Here is a 23,212-nt window from a genome sequence, read left to right as displayed (position 1 = left end):
TTCTTTACCGCTGAGCCACCTGGGAAGCCCTGTGAATGGGATTAGTGACCTTATAAGAGACTCCAGAGAGCTCCCTCACCCTTTCTGCCACGTGAGGACACGTGAAGAAGACAGATGCCTGCGAACCAGGAACTTGGCCAAGGTCATCCAGCTGAGCAGTTGCTGATACAGAGCTGAAACCTGAATCTTGTGCTCCTGATTAAATGCTCCTTACTCTAAATTACCCGCGACCTTTAAGGTACTGGGAAATCCCACTCAAAGCTTCCCCAGCACAAAGGACAGATCAGCCGGACTCTCACCTGGCTCCTTCACGCAATACCTGCTGTGTGTGGTCTGGTCCCTGGTGTTTTATAGGCGAGATCTCATGTTGCTTTGGTGTCATGGAGGAGCTTTGCCACAAACTCATCAGGAGATGACAAGTTTAATTCAACCAGGGAATGCTTCCTGTGTGTGGTGGTGTGTGTGTGTGTGTGTGTGTGCATGCGTGCACATGCGTGTTGGAGTCCTGGCCAGGACAGGAAATGAATCCTCTGGGCCTCCATATGGGCTAGGGCAGGCCCGGGGCGAGGTAGCTCAGCTAGTGCATCCAAGCACTGAACTGACTGATTTGAGTCCAAGACGATGCTGACATTTCACCTCTGGCTAGAGCTCTGTGTATGAGTGTGTTTGTGTTTTAAATGGCTGAGTGTTCAAAGCCAGAAGGAGTTCTCCTGGGAGAAGGCTGTAGCCTCCTGGCTAATTTGCAGAGCTCAGCATTTTAGGGAAATGATTCTTAGTGAATCTGATGATGTTTCCAAGACCTGCTACCACGGCTGCCATTAAAGGGAGGGGGACAAGCCATATATTCAAATTAGCCTGGGGGTTCTAGACACTGTGCAAGATGCTTGGGTCACATTGACGAAAAGGAGACCTGAGGAGCTCCTAAATGGAGGGGGCAGGAGTATGTTGGAGGGTGCTGGGGATAGAGGTGTGAGCAGATCATCATAATACTGCCAAGTAAAGGGCTTTGCTAAAGGCGTGTTAGGGACTTCCCTGGTGGCTCAGTGGTAAAGAATCCGTCTGCCGATGTAGGAGACGTGGGCTAAATCCCTGGGTTGGGAAGATCCCCTGGAGGAGGAAAGGGCAACCCACTCCAAGTATTCTTGCCTGGGAAATCCCATGGACAGAGGAGCCTGGTGGACTACAGTCCATGGGGGTCACAAAAGAGTGGGCCACGACTAAAAAACAACAGCAAAAGGCAAGTTAGAGGTGCTGTGTGACCCCCAGAGGGTAGAAATTGGGGAGGGAGTCTTCCTCCAGCTCACGACCTCACCCTCTATGTCCAGCTCGGCTCACTTTCTCAGATCTACACTCCGCTGAGCATCCCCTCGCCCTCATAAGCTCCATCCTTCTCACCCACTGGTTTCTTCCCATCAGCACATGAAGCATCTCTCATCTTTGAGAAAACAGTCTTACTGAATCTGCGTCACCCTTTAGCCACAGTCCCGTTTTGGGCTTCCTTTCTTGGCCAAGCCTTTTGGGAGAACTACCTTCCCATCCTCAGCTTCCTTGCTTCCAGGGTCTTCTGGCAACTTGCAAGGTAAAGCCTTAGCCCCACTTACCACTCAGAGGGTCTTTTCACCATCCACTGGCCAGGAGCTGGAACCCAATACATTTCTTGAATGAATGAATGAAAGATTAGAAAGGCAGTTTTCACAGGTGTGTGATAAGAGGTTCAGATGATGGATGGCTGATTCTCCCCATTGTAGAGACGAGTAACTGAGGCTTAGAGAAATGTTATTATCTATGTGAGGCCTTGCTGGAGCCCATGGGGAAGCAGAAGACCAAGTGATGGAAAGAAGAAAGGGCCACTGCTTTCCGACTGGCTGAGCTGGAGAGGACCGCTTGGGCACTGACCACTTAGCCGCTTCTAACACCTGCTTCTTTGCTGGCCTCTTTGGTAGACTTCTGACCCTGGCCTGTTGGGGAGAGTGAGCTGAGAATCTGTTCTGTTCAGCATCTGCTCCTGCTCACAGCCTCAACAGACAGCGTGGCCTCACTGATGAGATTCGGGGCCCTTTGATACTCCGTCCCAGCCTGGAGTGGTTCCAGCCGTCGAGATGGGTTTTGTTGTCAGGCAAGCATCTTTCGGCACCTCCCGTCATGCTGTGTGGGGCTGTAAATATCCACAGATGTCACCTGCCTGTTCTTTCTCTGGAAAGCGCTTGCACGGGGGCTGGCCCAGGTCGCAGGCGCAGCGCTCAGCTGCTGGGCTCTCTGCACGTCCAGAGGGCTCCCAGCACTCCCTGTGGCCGCTGCCGGTGGCGGGCACTTTGCAGGGCGTGGCTGGGGCCACCATGGTGCCACGGGAGATGGTTGCTAAGCTGGTTAATTTTCTGAGACTCTCCTGGCTGGAGTTACATGACCTCTAGGGGAACCCGGATGTTTCCCCCTGGCCGCAGAGGTCCAGAGTCTCTCCAGGGCAGAGGCTCCGGGTGCAAGACAAGGCTCTCCTGTCACTCCCTCTGATGTGCTGAACACGAGGAGGGAGATGGGGGCCTCCACAGAGATCTAGGAAAGGCTGGTAGAGCCCAGGACAGTCAGGCTCTGTCTCTCTGCAGTCAGTCACCTCCTCAAGAGGTGAGTATCGGCCAGCCCAGAGACCAGGGGGTGGGCCACGTGTGCCTGGAATGGCACAAACACGCTGCAGTGAGATGCCATGCTAGAGGGGGCTGTGCATGGGTGAGGAGGAGGGGCTGAGCAAAGGATAGCAGATGTGCGTTCCACCCGCCGGGCGCAGCCTTTGGCGGGGGGTGGGGGGAGGACCGGGTCCCTCAATTAGTGTCTGATGCTCCAGGGAGAACATGTTCATCCCCTAAGCGACCTGAGAGATGCCAGTGGGCTTCTTTCCAGAGCACTCAGGAAAGGAGTGGAAGGGCTGTCTAGCACATGGCCTGCGTGTTGGCGGGGAGACGTCAGCAGTGCGGGTGGGTGCTGATGTTAAGAGAAGAGGGGAAAGTATAAGGAGAGGAGGAGTCTCATGAATTCAGCAGATCCAGGAGCTGGTCTTCCTCTTCCTCCTGCTTTGCGTTAGGATCCTCTCTGGGGCCAAGTTCACACACCAGGGCTCAAGGTCACACACTTCGGCTTTGGGTGACTGGGGGCGGCTCCAGTGCCCTGGAGAGGATGGGTGGGCCATCAGCCTGCTGCAGGAAAGCATTTCCAGAACCTTCCAGCTGGGGCTGGGGTCTCAGGGACTGAGCACATCACACCCATGCTGTGGCCGGGAGAGAGGAAGCGGGGCCTTGGCCAATGTCATCAACTGTAAACTCATCCACATGATACTAGCTCAGACTGGGTGGAGCCAGTGGCTGGCAGAGGCGACTGGTCTACCCCAGTCCCACCCACAGAGTCTATGCAGTTGACTGTTTGGGACGTACCTGTGCTTGGCAGAAGCCTTGGCCTGTCATGGTGGGTGGTGCTGGATGGGCCCCATTCAGGGATCCCTTTCAACTCGACAGCCTCGTCTTCTAGATACTTCTGCTTCTCTCCCCGGGACCTCCAGGACTGCAGTATTATCAACAGCTCCTCATGTTCTCATCTCATGCTCTCATCCCTCTGTGTCTTGACCCCAGGTGACAGACGGGGAGGGTGGGGGAGGTCTGGACCCATCACGACAGTCCTAGAACCGGGATGTACTGAGGACTGGAGAATGTAGGCGTCTGCTGGGTGAGACGGAGTGAAGCAAACCAGGAGCCTCCCGCTGAGGAGGGGCTTCCAGGGAGGGTGTCCCACGTGACCCAGGTGCTTAAGGAGTGACATGACCCTGCTACCATCCTCTCCTTCCCCAGGAGAGTGGACCGGACAGCTCTGCAGACAGCAAGGACAGACCAGGATTGACAGGCAGAAATGAGTTCCCTGGACCAGGCTTTCTCTGCTGAAGCCTGCTGCCGTCCTGATTCTCAGCTCAGTCTTTTCCCGAAAGAGGATGGAGGTGGGTGGGATCCAGCCCTTCCGAAGACTGGACAGGACATTTTCTCACAGTTGCTCCTAAGGTGGGGCTGAGAGAGCCCAGCTCTCAGGATGGGAGGTTGAGAGCCTTCCTGGAGAGGAAGGGGTGGTGGGCGCTGAGTCTCCTGGAATCACGGGAGCAGCTGCCCTGTGCAAAGCACCGGCAGAGCTTGCAGGAGTCCGTGCTCAGGGCCTCGCCGTAATCCTCACCGGCCACACTAGAGCCATGGCAGGAGGTGGTGCGGGTGCCAGGGTCCTGCCCGGCGTCTCCAGGCTCACTCTTCCCACCTCCGCAGGCAATGTCCAGGGTCCCCCAAGGAGGCACGAGGCTGCCCCCCGCCCCCAGGCACTGTTCTGTGAGCTGTGGCCAGGCTGTTCTCCTCCATGCGGCCACCCTTGGGCTGCATGCGTGCCCCAGAGATAGGCTGGACCCACTTTACCTGTACGAGCTGACGGCACACTTTGTGTTCTCATGTCCTCGATGACGGGCTCATTGGATCTGCTTGCTTAGCTCAGACTGTTGTAACAGAATTCCACAGACTGGGGGCATTAGTGAAAGTGAAAGTCGCTCAGTCATGTCCAGCTCTTTGCCACCCCATGGACTGCAGCCTGCCAGGCTCCTCTGTTCATGGAATTCTCCAGGCCAGAATACTGGAGTGGGTAGTGATTCCCTTCTCTAGGGGATCCTCCCGAACCAGGGATCAAGCCCCAGATCTCCCGCATTGCAGGCAGATTCTTTACTGTCTGAGCCACCAGGGAAACAAGGGGACTTAAACCACAGACATTTGTTTTACAAATGTTCTGGAAGCCGTGCAGTCCAAGATCAAGATACTGGCAGATTTGGTTTCCAGTGAAAGCTGTCTTTCTGATCACCTTCTCGCTGTGTCCCCAAAGGGAGGTGGGGACACAGGGACAAGGAGAGAGCTCTCCGGTGTCTCTTTATGTGAAAGTCGCTCAGTCGTGTCCAACTCTTTGCGACCCCATGGACTGTAGCCCGCCAGGCTCCTCTGTCCATGGGATTCTCCAGGCAAGAATACTGGAGTGGGTTGCCATGCCTTCTTCCAGGGAATCTTTCCAACCCAGGGATAGAACCTGGGTCTCCTGCATTGAAGGCAGATTTTTTACCATCTGAGCCACCAGGGAAGCCCCTCTTCTTGTAAAGGCACTCACTAATCCCATCATGGGGCCCACCCCCAAGATTTGCTTGGTGACGTATCTACCCATTCCTCTATCCCTCTCTCCATCTTACTTTTTGGTACCTGGGTCCTCGTGTCCTGGGTGGACGGGTTCAGAGAGGCAGCTTCGTCTTCTTTTAAAATATTTATTTATTTATTTGGCTGCACTGGGGTGTAGTTGCTTCGTGCAGGATCTTTGCTTTTGGCATGTAAGCTCTTAGTTGTGGCACATGGAGTCTTAGTTGCAGCATGTGGAATCTGGTTCCTTGACCAGGGATCAAACCAGGACCCCCTGCATTGGGAGTGCAGAATCTTACCACTGACCACCAGGGAAGTCCTGACAGTCAGCTTCTTTAATATCTCATCTGCACCTCACCCCAGGCTCCCCAGGTGGCACAGTGATAAAGAACCTGCCTGCCAATGCAGGAGATGCAAGAGACTCAGGTTTGATGCCTGGATCAGGAAGATACCCTGAAGCAGAGATTTGCAACCCACTCCAGTATCCATGCCTGGAGAATCCCATGGACAGAGAAACCAGCCGGGCTGCAGTCCATGGGATCGCAAAGAGTCCAACACGACTGAGCATGCACACATACATTTATACTGCATCTCATCCTGGGCCTGTGTCTGTGAGCCCTGCTGTGTATTTTTAGTTTCCCATCATATAGTATCTCTGCCTCTCTCTTGCTGAGCAGACTCGGTTTCCCGAATCCTCCTCCAGATCAGACAGGCCACCGTGGCCGCCATCCTCGCTGCCCTGTCTGGTTCTTCTGTCCCTGGGGACAGTGGTGGATGAGCTATACCCGAATCAGTGGGTGGGACCTCCGTCTGATTTGCTTTATGGGCTCCATTTAAATATTTTTCTTCCAGTGCCATGTGACCAACAAAGGCCAGCTTGGGGTCCACTGGGAGCTCAGGAAGGTTCTCTCTGAACCATTTTAACAGAGTTAGCTCCTGGGCTTGGGCTGGGGAGGGGAGAGGAGGGGAGAACCCCAGCCCACACAGATATGAGGAAGTGCCTTGCAGTGATAAAAGCATCAGGGCCCTTCCCATGTAACTGGAAACCCATGGGCAGAGTGTGGTCATGTTACAACAGGACAAGCAGAGTGGAGAACAGTGTCTTACCTCCCCAAGGGCCCACCCATGATCCCCTGGAGTGTGGGGTGAGCCAGGCCAGCTGGCTGAGGGCAAGGGTACCCTGGGCAGCGTGGGACGATGGCTTTCCACCCATCCTGGAGGAAAGGAAGGGTTGGTCACGCACACCCTGCTTCCTGTGATCCTGCTTTGCCCAGGGTGGCCGTTTCCCAGTTAGAGTTCCCAGACAGGGGGTCTGGGCTTGGTGCCCAGCACCATGAAACGATCCATCTCTCCCTGTAGAAGGATTCCGTATCTCTCATTCTCCCGGACAGTGGAAATACCACAGACGTCAACCCAGGCCAGGAGCTGAAATGCTGTCTCCACACCCTCGCTCTGTGGGCAAGTCACTTCCTATCTCTGAACCTCAGTTTCCTCATCTGTAAAGTGGGCTCAATGGTGCGTGTCTTGCAGACTTATTAATTCTATTGTACATCAAATGAGATGAATTAAAAAGTACCTGATGGGCACAAGCAGCCCTTAATAAGTGGCTCTTGTTACTATTATTGTTCTCTCAACTTGCCCTCTGTTGGGTACAATGCCAAGTGCTAGGTATCAGAAATATACATCGACTGATCATGGTGTCCTTTCCTTCTGAATATGGGTGCTTTAGGGCTGAAATGGACCTGAAAATATCTATTAGGTCCTTGTGTGTGTGTGTGTGTGTGTGTGTGTGTGTGTATGTGTGTGTGAGAAACGTGAGGGGAGGAGGTTGATTTAATCTCTGCTGTTTTTGAACGTGACTGATGTCTGAGCTGGAAGAAGCACAAGCTGGAATCAAGATTGACGGGAGAAATATCAATAACCTCAGATATGCAGATGACACCACCCTTATGGCAGAAAGTGAAGAGGAATAAAAAAGCCTCTTGATGAAAGTGAAAGAGGAGAGTGAAAAAGTTGGCTTAAAGCTCAACATTCAGAAAACTAAGATCATGGCATCTGGTCCCATCACTTCATGGCAAATAGATGGGGAAACAGTGGAAACAGTGTCAGACTTTATTTTTTTGGGCTCCAAAATCACTGCAGATGGTGACTGCAGCCATGAAATCAAAAGACGCTTACTCCTGGAAGGAAAGTTATGACCAACCTAGACAGCATATTAAAAAGCAGAGACATTACTTTGCCAACAAAGGTCCGTCTAGTTGGGCTATGGTTTTTCCAGTGGTCATGTATGGATGTGAAAGTTGGACTGTGAAGAAAGCAGAGCACTGAAAAAATGATGTTTTTGAACTGTGGTGTTGGAGGAGACTCTTGAGAATCCCTTGGACTGCAAGGAGATCCAACCAGTCCATCCTAAAGGAGATCAGTCCTGGGTGTTCATTGGAAGGACTGATGCTGAAGCTGAAATGCCAATACTTTGGTCACCTCATGTGAAGAGTTGACTCATTGGAAAAGACCTTGGTGCTGGGAGGGACTGGGGGCAGGAGGAGAAGGGGACGACAGAGGATGAAATGGCTGGATGGCATCACTGACTCGATGGACATGAGTTTGGGTAAACTCCAGGAATTGGTGATGGACAGGGAGGCCGGGTGTGCTGCGGTTCATGGGGTCGCAGAGTTGGACACGACTGAGCGACTGAACTGAACTGAACTGAGGTCTGAGCACAATGTGAGGTTTAACCCGTAGACTCCCAGGCACCAGGGGCCACGGAAGTGGGGTTCAGTCAGCTGCCAGAGACGCTGAGCGGCCCCAAGAGGGAGAGGGCATCAGGGTCCTTAGTCCTGCTGCCGGGGCTGGGTGTCCTGCGTCGACTGCCAGGTGTGATCTCACCCGCCGAGGTGCTGTTCTCCTTGAGGGAGAGGAGGTCTGCAGCCAGGGGCTGGGCTCCGACCGATTCCCCTTCAAGGCAGCTGATCAGCACCAATGTTGCTCGGAATGGAAGCTGGGAGGTGGCAGGTGGTGTGGACAGAACTGGGAGCGTGAGGCCAGAAGCCGAGACTGTTCCTGGGTATGTGACCTTCATTAAGTCACCTGCCCGTCAGTTTCTCCTCTGGAAACCGGGTTGTTCTGCTGGCGAGGGGTGAGCCTTTGAGGTCTGCGAGCCTGTGGTTCTGGGCTCTCCTCCGCAGGAGCAAGGCTGTTGTAACAACGAGGCGGAGCTCTGGTTATTGTAAACTTCCCGCAGAACGAGGCATACCTTACCATGATGTCATGTCTAGACACCCAGGTCAGGTATAAATTATGGAGACAAAGTAGCATGTTCAGTGGTTAGACTGTAAAACTTTAACGAGAGATTTCTGTGACTCCAGCATGTGCTGGGGAAGACTGCTTTCAGAGGAGGAGAAGGAGGAGAGGCCCTTTCTTCCTTTTTCACTTCCTTTCCGGCATCTGTGCTTGGGGCAAGGCCCTCAGGGCTCACGGAGACTCTGGTCCCAGGTGGCAGCTTCCTCCAGTGCAGGAAGTGACCAGTGCTGGTTTCCGGACACCCGGGAGCTGGATTGCTGCCCTGCTGAGCTGGGTGGACCTGGGGCAAGTCTCAACCTCACAGGGCCTCAGTTTCCTTATCTGTAAAATGGGGATGGAAGAGAGAGAGAACGTTCCAGCACAAACGTTTCCATCTCCTGATCTTTAAGGACCTGGCAGAGCAAAGCAGTAGACACGTGTGTTGAGCAGAAGGAATGCCTTTTTGCATTTTAAGACCAACCTCCTGCAGCTTTGGTGATGAGAAATGTGGCAAGGCAAAGGAGCAGCTTCAGAGGCTGTGAAGTGCCGTGCTGTCAAGAGGGGGCCTCTGGGGTCTCCTCTGGAGATCCTGGGGTCTCCTCTGAAAAGGGCTGAAAGTTAAGCCAGTAGCAATTGAGGGGAAGGGGACAACAGAGGGTGAGATGGTTGGATGGCATCACCGACTCAATGGACATGAGTTTTAGCAAACTCTGGTGATGGACAGGGAAGCCTGGCATGCTGCAGTCCAAGGGGTCGCAAAGAGTCAGACACGACTGAGCGACTGAACAACAAATTGAGGGGATGTCTTTGTGGAAAAGATGGACACTGTTGTGCTTTTGTTTTTTTCTTTCTGATACCAAATACATTGTTCCAACAGCAGTTCTCCAATTCTCTGACCGCTACTGGGGGTTTGACACTCCCAATTCCTATTCTGATACCTACTGCCCGGAGTTAGAGGACACCCCACACATGAAGGGCTCCGTCACACAAGACTGCTCCCCACTTCAGGTGCCAGCTGCACTGAGGTCCCTAGGCCACATGGCCTTCTCTGCCACCCTGCTGACTACACATCTGTGGGTTCCCATGACACCCCTTCGAGTGTGATAATTCACTAGAGTGACTCACAGAACTCAGGAAAGCACTGTACTTACCACTACAGTTTTATCATAAAGGATACAACTCAGGAACAGCCAAATGGAACAGCCGCAGGTTGAGGGATGGGGAGGGTGCTGAGCTTCCGCACCCTCTGGGGTGCACCGCCCTCCCAAGCACCTCTGTGTGTTTACCCACCCAGCTCTCTAAGCCCCATCCTCTGGGATCTTTATGGAAATTCCATTACATAGACACGGTTGCTTTAGTCATGGTCACTGGTGACTGCAGTCAGTCTCTAGCCCCTCTCCCCTCTCCAGTGGTCTGGGCTGAGGCTGAAAGTTCCAACCTCCTAACCAGATGGTTGGTTCCTTTGGCCACCAGCCCCCAACCTAAAGCCCTCTAGGAACCCACCTGGAGTCACCTGATTAGCATGAACTCAGGTGTGCTTGAAAGGGGCTCTTTGTGAATAATAAAAGAGGCTCCCATCACTCTGGAAATTCCAAGGGTTTTGGGAGCTTGATTCCAGGAACTGGGGACGAAGGTCAAACATAAACATTTTATAATACCGCCTCTGTAAGCTGGTGGTACTGAATACACTGAGGATGCCTACCTTGGCCCTAGATCTGAGGCAGGGGAGGCCCTGGCATCTGGTAATGACACACTGCGGCTCCAGCAGCTGTTGCTCACAACGCAGGCGTCTGTTTCCAGATGCCCCGGTGTGCATCACGGCAGGAGTCACGCGCGTGGCAGAGGGATGACCGAGCATTTGAACGGGGCGGCTGGCATTGCAGGATGCTCAGGCCTTTGCCTGTGGATGGAGCCATTCAGTCTCAGAAGGCATCGGTGCCACAGGGCAGTATATACCGCGTGAATGAAGGATACAGGCTCTGTGATCCCAGGATGTGTGGACCAGGGTCATGTTCATCCCGTCACAGGAGAATGACCCCCAGGGGACCGCGGAGCAGCTGGGGTGAGGACGGTCTGTCCTCAGCCAACTGTTTCACCATTTTGTCGCATTTATGAAGTGCCCACCTGCTCTGCGGAGCCCATAAACACTGGAGGATGTGCGCAAACCCTCATTCCTTACCACTGAAGTGTCGTGGGGAGGAGAGGCCTCCCGGGGACCCTCGGGCTCTGCAGAGGGAGTACATTTGGCTCTGGGTCCCCTGTTCCCACAAGAACCTCCCACATGTTCTTTAGGGCCAAGCGTTGCCTGAACTTCCCCTCAGAGGGGGCTGTATTTCCTGACTTGGGTTGGAATGTTCCAGAACCCCCGTGCCTTGCTCTGCTTTGAACAGTTATTTATTGCCTGGGCCTCTCCTTCAGCACTTCTCTCCCAGGCTTGGGGTTTCCTCCTCCTGCCCCTCCCCACTCTCTCCCTCCCACCCTTCTCCTCCTCTCAATTGCCTACATGTTCATTTTTCCAACTATTCTCTGAGCTGCCTGGGGGTTGCATCTTTCTCTGCTGCTTTTTGGTCTGCAAGGATGCCACCCTAAGGAAAAAAATGTGGGGTTTCACCTACAGTCAAATCTGCCCCCACCACTTCCTAGCTACGAAATGCTGGACAAGCAAATGATTTCCTGGAGCCTCACTTTCCCCATCAATGAATGGGAAAATTGGGGCTTACCCTGCAGGGGTCTTAGGAGGTTCTCAAGGCTCCTGAGAAGTGCCCAGCTCCTGGGAGCACCCAGGGAACCAGACCAGGGCCTGGCCCATGAGAAACACGTGCTGCCTGGTACCTGGCCCTGGGACATGATTTCCTTTTACCTTCCCAGTAACCCCAGGGAACAGGCAAGCATCACAGTGCTCCCATTTTACAGATGAGAAAGGTGAGGCTAAGTGCTTAAGTGGGTAGATGAAAGCCACATGGTTGGTAAGTGATTGATCTTGGAGCAAGTCACTTTGCTCCAAGAGCAAATCACACCCAGGTCCTGCCTTTGGACTTACGCCACACTCAGTAAGGAATAAATGAATGAATGGACGATTATATACAGGGTTGGTCCATGGCTGTAGCCAGCTCTGGGATCCCCGAGCTGTGAGGGAGAAGCCCTGGGCAGGGTGAAGAAAAGCAGGTCATCAGCTGGGTTGGCTTGGCAGAAGGATAGGTCTCCAGAGGCCTCATTCAGAGACCAAGGGCCAGGGTCGAGGTCACAGGGTGGACTCACAGAGCAGGGCTGTTTGCATATATCGTGTGCATCTGTGTTTATGATGCGTGCGTGTGCCTTGTGAGTATGGGATATGTGTGGTGACTATGCATATGGTCCGTGTATGCACAGCACTGGTGCAGGTGCAGACGTGTGTGAGGGGTAGGGGTGCTGTCTGTGCGTGGTGGGTGCATGTGACACGCGTGAGCACGTGGGGGATATGTGTGTTGGTGAGTGGACTGTGTGTCATATGTGTGCTGTGTGTAGTGATGTGTGTAAAGTCGGTGCACATGTGTGCGTTAGTGTGTGAGGTTTGTGTGTGAGTGTGCAGATGTGCAGTGAGTGTGTAATAAACCCTCTGTGATGTTCTTGGGCACTGGTTAGATTCCCCTGAGATAATCTGTCTGATCTTGAACTTGGAGGCTGTACGTCTGGCCACCTGCACAAAGGAAGCTGAGACGGCGGGGAGGGGTGGGTGGGGCGGGTCTGACCCTTTGAGTGTTAACTTGCACTTAACCCACGAGCTTTCAGCATGGCTCCCTCACCCCGCTTCACACCTGGTATCGTTCCATCACAAGATCCTTTTTTTTCTCTCCAGAGAATAAGTCTCCAGTTTTCTGCCTGAGTGATGTGAGTACCTTGAAATGTCTTCCTCCTTGTAGACTTCACATCTGTCCTATTTTTAGCACCTCCACAGAACTTCCCTTTTCTCAGTACCTGATGCACTGCCCTTTGCAGGAGGGAACCGAGCTTTTCTCAGCCCATCTCCCTGCTGACTCGGGACTCAACACTTGGGTCAGCAAAGGCTGCTCCCGTTTCTGCATTTGTTTTGCAGTTTTCACATTTCTGCTGCAGTCAGTTTCTTTCCTCTTTTCTTTATCCTTGTCAGTTTATATCTTTAAAAAACCAAACCCCCAAAAGCTTCCTGTCACTTCAGTGGGGTTTCAGGAGAGTGTTTATTTATTTGTTTGTTTTTTGGCTGTACCAGGTCTTAGTTGTGGCACAGGGCATCTTTTTGTTGAGGCATGCAAACTCAGTTGTGGCAGGTGGGATCTACTTCCCTGACCAAGGATCAAACCTGCATTGGGAACGTGGAGTCTTAGCCACTAAACCACCAAAGAAGTCCTCAGAGAGTGTTGACAAATGTGTACCTTACATCTCTGCAGAAAACACATAAGCCAAGGAAAACAGAGTGCTGTTCCTTTGTGGAGGCAGGTGAACTTGGCTCAGTAACCCTTAGTACCTCTTACCATCCACATGGTCAAGTTAAACTCTTAATTTAAAAATTGTACATAGGAACTGTTTCAAACTAACTAAAAAGTGCATAAAAAGTACCCCATAAGAGACATAGGTACCCACTACTGAGATTTAACAGTGATTGTCAGCATTATGTCCTATTTGCCTCAAAACAATTTTTTTAACTTTAAAATTTTTTATTTTAAAATAATTCAAAACAGTGTCTTAAAGACATGAAATATTAACAAGTATGACTAAAGCCAGGTACAGCTGAAGTCCCACCATCCATGCCTTTTCTCTTTTTCCTTCCCAGACAAAACACTAACCTCAAATTGGTGTGTGCCCTTCTGAGGCAAATTTCTGTGTTATTATTTTACATATATATACTTCCCTTGTGGCTCAGATGGTAAAGAATCTGTCTGCAATGCAGGAGACCCAGGTTTGATCCCTGAGTCAGGAAAATCCCTTGAAGAAGGGGATGGCTACCCATTCCAGTGTTCTTGCCTGGAGAATTCCATGGACAGAGGAGCCTGGTTGGCTATACAGTCCATGGGGCCACAAAGAGTCAGACATGACTGGGTGACTAACACATAGAATATCTATAAAAGTATATATGATTGCATGTTTTTAAATTTGCATACATAATATTCTGCTGAATGCATGCTTTTACAGTTTGCTTTTTCACTTAAATCTGTGAACTCAGTTTGTAACAGTCTTTATTTGTTTATTTGGCTGCCCTGGGTCTTTGTTGTGGCATGTGAAATCTTTAGTTGCTGCATGCAAACTCTTAGTTGCAGTATGTGGGATCTAGTTCCCTAACCAGGGATTGAACTCATACCCCTTGCATTGGGAGCTTGGAGTCTTATCTGCTGGACCACCAGGGAAGTCCCCATGATGACCTTTTAACCTCTAGTTCATTGATCACTCTCTAGGAGTCTCCTGCATGAATGTACTACAGTTTATTTATTATCCTCCCACTGAAAGACATACTGCTTTCACTTTTTCACAAATACAAATAGAGAATGCCCTCAGATCATCCTGCACACAGGCACGGGCTTGCCCAGACTGAGAAAGCTGATCTTTAATTCTCCTGCTGTGGTGCTGGTTTAGTTGCTAAGTTGTGTCTGACTCTTTGCAACCCCATGGACTGCAGCCCACCAGGCTCCTCTGTCCATGGGGTTTCCCACGCAGAAATACTGGGTGGTCTGCCATTTTCCCTCTCCAGTGGACCTTCCTGAGCCAGTGTTTGGACCTGGGTCTCCTGCATTGCAGGCAGATTCTTTACTATCTGAGCCACCAGAGAAGCACCTCAGTTCAGTTCAGTCCAACTCTTTGTGACCCCATGGACTGCAGCACGCCAGGCTTCCCTGTCCATCACCAACGCCTGGAGCTTGCTCAAACTAGAGCAAGCCCCTAGACAGTGTTTTGCTGTTTTGCTCTCCAATCCCATTCTTTCCTTTCCATTCCACCAGCACCGTATGAAAGTTCCCCATTACTCTATATTTTTACCAATATTCGGTGTTGCCAAATGTGATTTTTTTTTTTTTGTACTCTGGTAGATGAGATACTGTATATTGATTTAAAGATCTTCATTCCCCTAGTATATCTTAGTTTCAGCTTCTTTTGTTTGTCCAAAAATGTTTGTATGTTGTCCCGACTCTTGAATGATAGTTTAGTTGGGTATAAAATTCTAGGTTGGTAATCATGTTCCCCTGCACATTGGAGCTACTATACCATTATTTTCTGGACTATTGTTGCTATTGAGAGGTCTACTGAAGATGTCTTTGGAGATAGTTCATCCTTTTGCTTTGGCTGGTTATAAGATTTTGTCTGCAGATTCACTGTATGGATCAGCTTATTTATCTGTTTATGACCCCCTACAATCCTTGAACCCTTGATATATGAAGATCCATATATTTTAAAATCAGTTCTAGAAAATTCTGGGTCATAATCTCTCCAGATTTTTCTTCTTTATCATTTTCTCTATTTGTTGCTTCTGGAACTCTTTTTAGAAAGATAGGGTCCTCATTCTGTCATCCATGTCTCTTAACCACTCCTTCTTTGTGTTTCACTTTTGCACTTTGGACAAAATTTCCTCAGATACAACTTTTATTAATATTCTTCTCAGCAATATCCAATATGCCTTTTTACCTGTCCATTTCATTTTTATTTTTAATTAGCATATTTTTAATTCCCATAGGTTATATTTTGTTCTTTTCCATTTCTATCCAATTTTTAGCATTTTTCTTTTAGCTCTCTAATATTTTATTTTTAAAAAATCTTATTTATTTTTGGCTGTGGCACTATGTAGCATGTGGTATCTTAGTTCCCTGACCAGGGATCAAACCCATGCCCCTTGCTTTGGAAGTGCAGAATTTTAACCACTGGACCACCAAAGAAACCCCCACTCTCTAATATTTTAAAACATATGTATATATATTTCTTTTTTTACATTTAAAAAAATTTATTTATTTATTTTTAAATATTCTTTATTTATTTTTTAATTGAAGGATAATTGTTTTACATAATTTTGTTGTTTTCTGTCAAACTTCAGCTTGAATCGGCCATTTCATATTTTCTTTATTATTGTTATTTTATTTTCTCCTGTTGTTGGGATTTAATCTTCCTGGCTGTCTTCTTTGCTCTCTCCCTTATAATAGCTGTTTTCCTTGTTTTTTATGTATCTTTTTTTAATAGGGAGCTCTTCTTTGTTACAGCTTTTTTTTTTTTTTTTTTGTAAGAATCCCCTGTAGCCTGGATTATGGAACCATTCTCCCATAGAGTGTTATAAGGCACTCCAGAATATCACTAGCTAGGAATGGATTTTTATGTTAATTTCTTGGTTTGTGGATTTCTGGTAAATTGTTCTGGGTTTATAATATCAGTTCAAACCCCAGGTCCACACAAGGCACAGGCTTGAGATTTGGCTGCATCAGTAGAAATTTTCTGTTTAAATCTAGGGAAAAGAGAGAAGCTTCATTGTTCCCTCCCTGTGCTGACTGACAGATAGTCTTCTAGAAAACCTTTCATGGGGCATGCTGCCCTTTCCCCCTTCATGGACACTGAAAGCAGAATGGTGTGTAAACATCACAGTGAAGCAGCCAGTGTTACTGTAGTGATAACCCCCTCCCTCATTTCCCAAGTCCAGTTAGAGCATCTGCTCATATAGTATCTACTCTATTTTCAGTTTCCTCTTTATTCTTGTAAATACTTCCTTTCTTTCTTCGGAACTCAGCTGTGCATTTAAAATAATTTGCATTGTGTTTTATCCAGCATTTCTTCTTTAATCCAGTATTTCTAAGTGCTTATAGAAAGAAGTTTTTCTGATTTTCTTTTTCTTTTTTTTTCTTTTTAAAATATGGAACGCTTCACGAATCTGCGTGTCATCCTTGCGCAGGGGCCATGCTAATCTTCTCTGTATCGTTCCAATTTTAGTATATGTGCTGCCGAAGCGAGCACTGATTTTCTTATATACCATCTATTAGAACCTGAAATCCATTCTTAATTTCCTTTTGTCTCAATTTCTCCACTTAGGATGTAGGAATAATGTTGCCTTCTACAAAGAGTAATCAGAATCAGTTAAGGATTTACATAATTGATCTAGCCATAGAACAAGTGCTCAATAAATGCTAGCAGTGATTATTACTGTTACATTGATACCATATGTGTTTTTTCTTTTTCTTTTTGATATTTGTGGGTAGCCTAGTTGGAGGTCTTTGAAAATAAAATAACTAATTTTCTCCCAGTGCAGATTGTAATCTTTAGTTGTGCTAAATTTATTCTAAGAGGGAATAAATTAAGGAAGAAAACAATAAACTAAAAGTTAGTGTTCACATGGTATGCTAGTTGTTTGTTGTTCAGTTGCTAAGTCCTGTCTGACTCTCTGTGACCCCACGGACTGCAGCACGCCAGGCTTTCCTGTCCTTCACCGTCTCCTGGAGCTCACTCAAACTCATGTTCATCGAGTCAGTGATGCCATCCAACCATCTCATCCTCTGTCGTCCCCTTCTCCTCCTGCCTTCAATCTTTCCCAGCATCAGAATCTTTTCCAGTGAGTCAGCTCTTCGAATCAGGTGGCCAGAGTATTAGAGCTTCAGCTTCAGCATCAGTCCTTCCAATGAATATTCAGGGTTGATTTCCTTTAGTATTGACTGGTTTGACCCCTTTGCTGTCCAAGGGACTCTCAAGGGTCTTCTCCAGCACCACAATTTGAAAGCATCAGTTCTTTGGTGCTCAGCCTTCTTTATGGTCCAACTCTCACATCCTTACATAACTAGGGAAAAAATCATAGCTTTGACTATACATATCTTTGTTTTCAAAGGTATGCTAGTTACAATAATATATATTATTTCATACCATCCATATAACCCCATGACATAGGATATTGTGACAGTCAGAATAGACCAGGTTATACTTGGTAACAAACAGCCCCATGATCTTAGAGGGGAGTTGATCCAACAAAAGTTACTTTCTTGCTCGAGCTGCATGTCTGGTGCAGGGCAGTGGAGGGCTCAGCATGTCAGAGACCCTAAGGGCCCCAAGTTGACAGAAGTTCCACCATCTTGCACCTGCACCCAGTATAAGTGGGGAATTGAAAAGCCGTGGACTTTTCACTGCCTCAACCTCTTATAGCTTACTGTCCGAAGCTAGTCATGTGGCCCTGGTCAACTCCAAAGGGTCAAGGAAATGTAGGGATATGGGGTGATTATATCTGTCTCTGCCTCAGGCAGGATAGAAAGGTAGGAACTTTTCTCAGACACCTTCTAAGTGTCCGGCACTATGCCAGGAAAGTGTCCTATTTCTTGAAAAAAAAAAGTGTTGATTGCTCAGTCATGTCCGACTCTTTGCAACCCCATGGACTGACTGTAGCCTACCAGACTCCTCTGTCCATGGAATTCTCCAGGCAAGAATACTGGAGTGGGTAGCCATTTCCTTCTCTAGGGGATCTTTCCAACCCAGGGATCGAACCAGGGTCTCCTGCATCGCAGGCAGGTTCTTTACCATCTGAGTCACTATGAAGCCTGTCCTACTTTCTCAATTCTCGGCAATGCTTCAAGGTAGCGTTGCATGTGAAGAAACGGGAGCAGAAGAGATTAAGGAACTCGTGTGAGATGCCACTTCTCATCTAGTAGAGCCAAAATTTGGATTCTGCCTTCTGAGTCACATTGTCTGTTTCTACCAGGGGAGGAAAAGGGCCAGAGACCCGCAGGGAGGTGGGAGGCAGCCAGAGGTCAGCTCTAGACACATTGGCCCTGAGAGGTGATGCTGCTTCTGCCAGAGCCCCAACAGCAGGGGAGCCCAATCAGCCTTTCAGCTCCCCTGTGTGAGGGGTTCTCCCCTTGGCTTCAGGGGCTAGTCATGTCATGCCATACCAGACACGTGTGTAGTTGTAGACACATTCTAAAGTCGGGTGTGAGTGCTCTGTGATAAGTGTGAGTTTGGATCCTTTGTGCCATAGGCAACTGTGTTTTCAGAGGACACCCAGGCTCCACTGGGACATACAGTTGGGAGCTCATGGACCAGCACAGATGTGGTCCTCATGGTCCCAGCCTCTGTCCCCTGACCTGTTTCTGAATGACTACTTTGGCCAGAATGTTGGGATCATCATCTGATTTATCTCAGTATCTCGGACAGAGCCTGACCTTGAAGAGGGCTCGGGAAAGGCTCTTTGGTGGGACAGAACTGTCAAGACAGACAGACTGTCTTGACACTCTTGTGAGCAGGCTGTTACAAACCTGTATTGCCTGGGCTGTTGGGGAGTGGACAGGGGAGGCTTGGGGTGGGTCCACTCCTGGCCGCTGTGTTCGTGTGACTCTGGAATGGCTCCATGCTCTTGCTCAGCCTCTGACTCCCATCCTGGATGGTGCTGTGGGTGCCTAAGTCATCCCAGGGGGTCTGAGATTCTCTGATGTTCTGGCATCCTTCCTCACCTTCCAGCATGCCTGAACTTGGGAAACGTTTGGTCAGGGATCAAACCCCGCAGAGGACCTTAATGAATTCTCAATTCCAATTCTCCTTCAGAACCCAAGCCTGCATGTATCTGCCTTACTGCAGTCTTGGGGGTTGCCTCAGGCCTTGGGGTTCACATACCAGGCTCAGCAGAGACCTTGAGATATGAGGAGGCTGGGGGCTCTGACCCTGAGCTGGGGGCCCCCCACAGGCGATTCTGAGGGGAAGGGCTGGAGCCAGACCCCCACCCCTCCAGCCGACCGCTGTCTCTGTCCCCAGCAGCTGTGGGGAATAGGACCCCGGCTGCATTTATAGCATTTCTGTCTGCAAAGGCCATGCAGTTGTTTTAGATTAGCATACAAATCGACATTAGTGTAGTACATCTGTTGTTAATCCACGTCCCGGTGGAAGGGGGATGCCAACACGTCGTTTATAAGGCACGTCGATCCCATAATGTCCCTTTTTTTTTTGCTGCCTTTGTCTTCTATCAGAGTCCGTAATGGGTTCCAGGATGTCTTTTATTTTGCTACAGACCACGTTTCCTCCTGCCTAACAGATCAGAACGTAATGGATTCCAGGATGTAATTTATGCTATTTTGGAATCAGACTCCATACTATTAATTCTAAAGCCTTTGGGCAATCTCCAGGGAGGCCGGAGTTCTCTGTTTGCCCCCGTGGTCATCAGACAGGCACTGGGAACTCAACACAGTCCAGGGGCTGGAGGGGGAGGGAGCCCAGGCCGACAGCTCCCAATTAAGGGAATTCCAGGCAGGCGTGGGAGAGGAGGCCAGAGGGTGCTGGGGGAGACAGACGAAGGGAGCCGAGAGGATGCAGGGCCGGGAGGAGGAGGCACAGATGTTCGAAAAACCCAGAGATGAGCAGAACCTCTGTGGGGAAGAGAACTTGGACTCTGGACGTTTAGGAGGGACGAAGCCCCAAGGAGGTGTCTCCCGGACAAGGGCAAGGCCACGTGAGCAGGAACACTGCCCTCAGAGCCGCTGGGCCTGGACCCGAGGCCAAACTTGGTGACCTGAGTCCTCTTGCTCATGGCTGACCCCGGGATGGTGACTGCCCCTCGCTGAGTCTGGCATTCTCTGCCCAGCACCACCACTGAGCCCGAGAGAGACAACAGAGGTGTTGCAGGCATGTGCAAGTCCTGGACAAGCCTGTGGATCTCGCTCCTGAAGGCTGAGTGTGTCCAGGGCACAGGGCAGCCTGTCCCAGCTCCACCAGGTCTCCTGCCCCCACGGTGCTTTCTGTGACTCAGGGAAAGAGCCTCTAGGAGCACGGGTTCTGGGGACTTCTCTTCCTCCAGGCGCTGGGAGTGGGGGAGACCCAAAGGTCTCTTTGGTACCCTGTGCCTCAGGGCTATACACAGTCCAGACTCTCAGCCCAGGGGTGCACAGCCTGCCAGACCTCAGGGGCTTTCCCGTCCCCAGGGCAGTTGGTACCCAGGAGGCCGAGGAAGAGGCAGCTGTCTGCATCCTGAGCCCTCTCCTCACCGGGCAGCCTGGGCTGTAGTCTGAGTGCCCCGACCCCATGTTGGGCTCCCCAGCCATGCCTGCCCCCTCTGCCTGCTGCCAGGCTTGGGGGCTGGAGGTTGACCTGGCACCCGGGGCTGGGATGGGGGAGCGTCCTCCACGTGACCTTCACCTTTTCCCTTCTGAGCAAGCGTTCGGTGCTCTTCCCCACCATCCTGGACACCTTCTTGGGCGCACTTGATAAGAAAGGAAGGGGCTAGGACCAGCCGCCCTGCCTGGGGATAAGCTTTGAAGGGGCTTCAAGGAGAGTGGAGTCCAGGGCTCCTCTCCCTCCTCCAGTGCCGAGGTCCAGCCTCAGCAGGATCCAGGGGTACCCTCAGGATGAATGGCGTCGGCGAGAGAGAGAGAGAGAGAGAAAGAGAGAGAGAGAGAGAGAGAGAGAAAGAGAGAGAGAGAGAGAGAAAGAGAGAGAAAAAGAGAGAGAGAAAGAGAGACCAGACTGGGGATGTGCAGCAGGGCCTGGCAATGCTTTATTTTTCACTGTAGCCTTTATACCCTAAGTTGGTACATTTCTAAGGGGAAGATAGTTTAACATCCATCAGCTTGTCCTTCATGAAACCAGGGTGTTTTCTGCATACTTCTTTGTTTATGAGAGTCTTGTACATTATCTTCTGGCCTGGAGGCCTATTGACATTTTATGACCTAGGTGAGTACAAAGCTGTTTTCTGTAATCTATTCTTTATTGAACACAAAGGTCAGTCCTTTTGCAGAAGTTATCAGTTAAATTTATCTAAAAGGTTTACCACACACAGACTCTGCAGCTCCGGTGAGGCAGCCCCTGTTTAGCATTCCTGGTTAAAATTAACAATTCTAAACTCTTATTTTTCTAAATCTTTAACTATAACCACTTTTAGAATAATATTTTTGTGTTCTCTAATAGGGCTTTCTCACCCCGCGAAGGGCTCTGTGCCTATTAGGGCCTCTTGTGTAATCAGGTTTTTTATGCTGTTTATGATTAAGGTGTTGTGAGCAGTCATGTACATTAGTACGCATTTGCCAAGCAGGCTAGAATGCCAGCAAAGGGGTCTAAATTGAAACACTCCTTTCATCCTGGATAATCTTATAGGATACCACCATCCGGGGGACATATTGATTAAAGTTCTAAGTTGATTCTGCTTGGAAAGAGATCGGGGAAGGCCTTCTACCCGTGTCACAGAAATTAGGGAGTAGTCTAATATAGCAAGCATCAGAAAGACAGATGTCATCTTTAAGGTGAGCGCCGGGGCAGCTTTTCGAAATCCCTGAAGTCCTGACTTGCCTTGCTTGTCAGGTCTTCTCCTCATGACCTTGTCATGGGCGGGATCTCGTGTGCTGGCTCCCGGCATTCTGGGATGGTCAAGTTCACGTGTAGGCCTGAGGTCTCCAGCCCACACCCGAGCCCTTGAGTTGCCCATCCCCTGTAAGGGATGCCTACCCTCTAAAGCTGGGTATGAAGGGGCTCTGGGCAGAAAGGAGCCCCCGGGGCAGGTCAAAGCCCTTCACAGCACTGGTCTCTGTGGCCACAAAGTGAACCCACCATGTCACTGATGGGGTTGGTACAGTATCTTTTACATGGAAGCCTTTAAAAAAAAAAAAAAGAAAATGTGGTAAAAATGTACATAAGAACAAATTGACCATTTTAACTAGTTTTAAGCACACAGGGCCATGATATTAAGTCCGTTCACGTTTGTTGTGCAACCATCGCCTGGCATTGGTCTCCAGAGCTTTTCCATCATCCCAGCGAAGCTGCAGACTTTGAAAGGGGGAAAAAGTTGACCATGTCTCCTGTCCAGTGTGTTCTTCTGGGTGATCCCCACCTCCCGATGTCTCTGAGGTATTTTACAGCCCTGTAAAGCTGTACCACACCAGGAATAACGCGAACAGTCCTTGTCCGTATTAACGTAAATTAATGGAGTCCAGTGGAATGCAGCTGGTTATGGCCCTCGGGATGGGCCTGTTTGCGTTTCTTTGTAAATTCATCCCAGCATCCCTTGTTTGCCTACATGGTCTTGTGGCTGTAAAGAACTTTCCTTTGAAATGCTTGTAGTGTCTTACTGGTTTGTTCCCCCTTTAATTAATATGTTAAATAAAATCTTTGACACGTGCTCATTTAATGTTTGTACGAGAACCATATTTTTTTTCCCCCTTTTGTGAGAATGGGTCCTTTAGCAAAAGATTTTAGTCTGTGGAGCTGGGGGCGCTGTGGTTTAAACCCTGGAATTTCTCAGCCAAAGTCACGTTTCCTCATGGGATTGGAACGTGTGGACACTCAGCTGGGCTGGGGATGTTCTCTGTTGTAGCCTCACTGGGAATCTGTGAGCTCAGGTCTGACAGGTGAGAAAGTCGGGTGGGGGTGGGGGTGCTGGGGGTGTGTGAGCCTTGACCCAGCTGTAGGAAGTGCAAAGCTGGGGGTCTTCTCAGTTGTCAGAGCCAGGGAAAGAGGTGCCAGATACATTCCATCCTTTGTCACCCTGGGAGAAAATGACAGTAAGCCACCCAGGGCTCGACACGACCCTGAGACCAAGTCACCTGCCAATTTGCTCATGTCCCTGCCGAGGCCCCAGGGCCAGTTTGGACCCTGCAGGGCTCCGAGCAATTCCCTGTGTGCCAGCGCCCACCCTGAGCCCATCACGTCTGCTCTCGCTGACCCTTGGGCATCCCTGTGAGGTGTGGGGATGAACGTACCAAGGATGGTCAGGTGAGCAGCCCAAGGTCACACCGCGGCCAGGTCCCAGCCTCCAGCTCTGTCCTCCCACTGACTGTCCAGAGGCAGATGGACCCATGTGGTCCCTGGGGGAGCAGACAACA

The 23,212-nt window shown here is 49.9% G+C and overlaps 1 protein-coding gene and 1 non-coding gene across 4 annotated transcripts in view; one reads left to right on the top strand and one right to left on the bottom strand.

Annotated features, from left to right (window-relative positions):
* Positions 1–23,212, top strand: part of COL26A1 (collagen type XXVI alpha 1 chain) — a 165,507-nt gene that overhangs the window by 80,906 nt on the left and 61,389 nt on the right. The window lies entirely within an intron of this gene.
* Positions 16,288–16,394, bottom strand: LOC122702387. Its single transcript, XR_006343247.1, has one exon. It is a non-coding gene; the product is annotated as a U6 spliceosomal RNA (small nuclear RNA).

This window comes from Cervus elaphus, chromosome 10 (genome assembly GCF_910594005.1).
Source record: "Cervus elaphus chromosome 10, mCerEla1.1, whole genome shotgun sequence".
Classification (NCBI taxonomy): Eukaryota; Metazoa; Chordata; class Mammalia; order Artiodactyla; family Cervidae; genus Cervus; species Cervus elaphus.
Note: the sequence above shows the minus strand (reverse complement) of the source record. Positions and strands in the feature narration are given on the sequence as shown.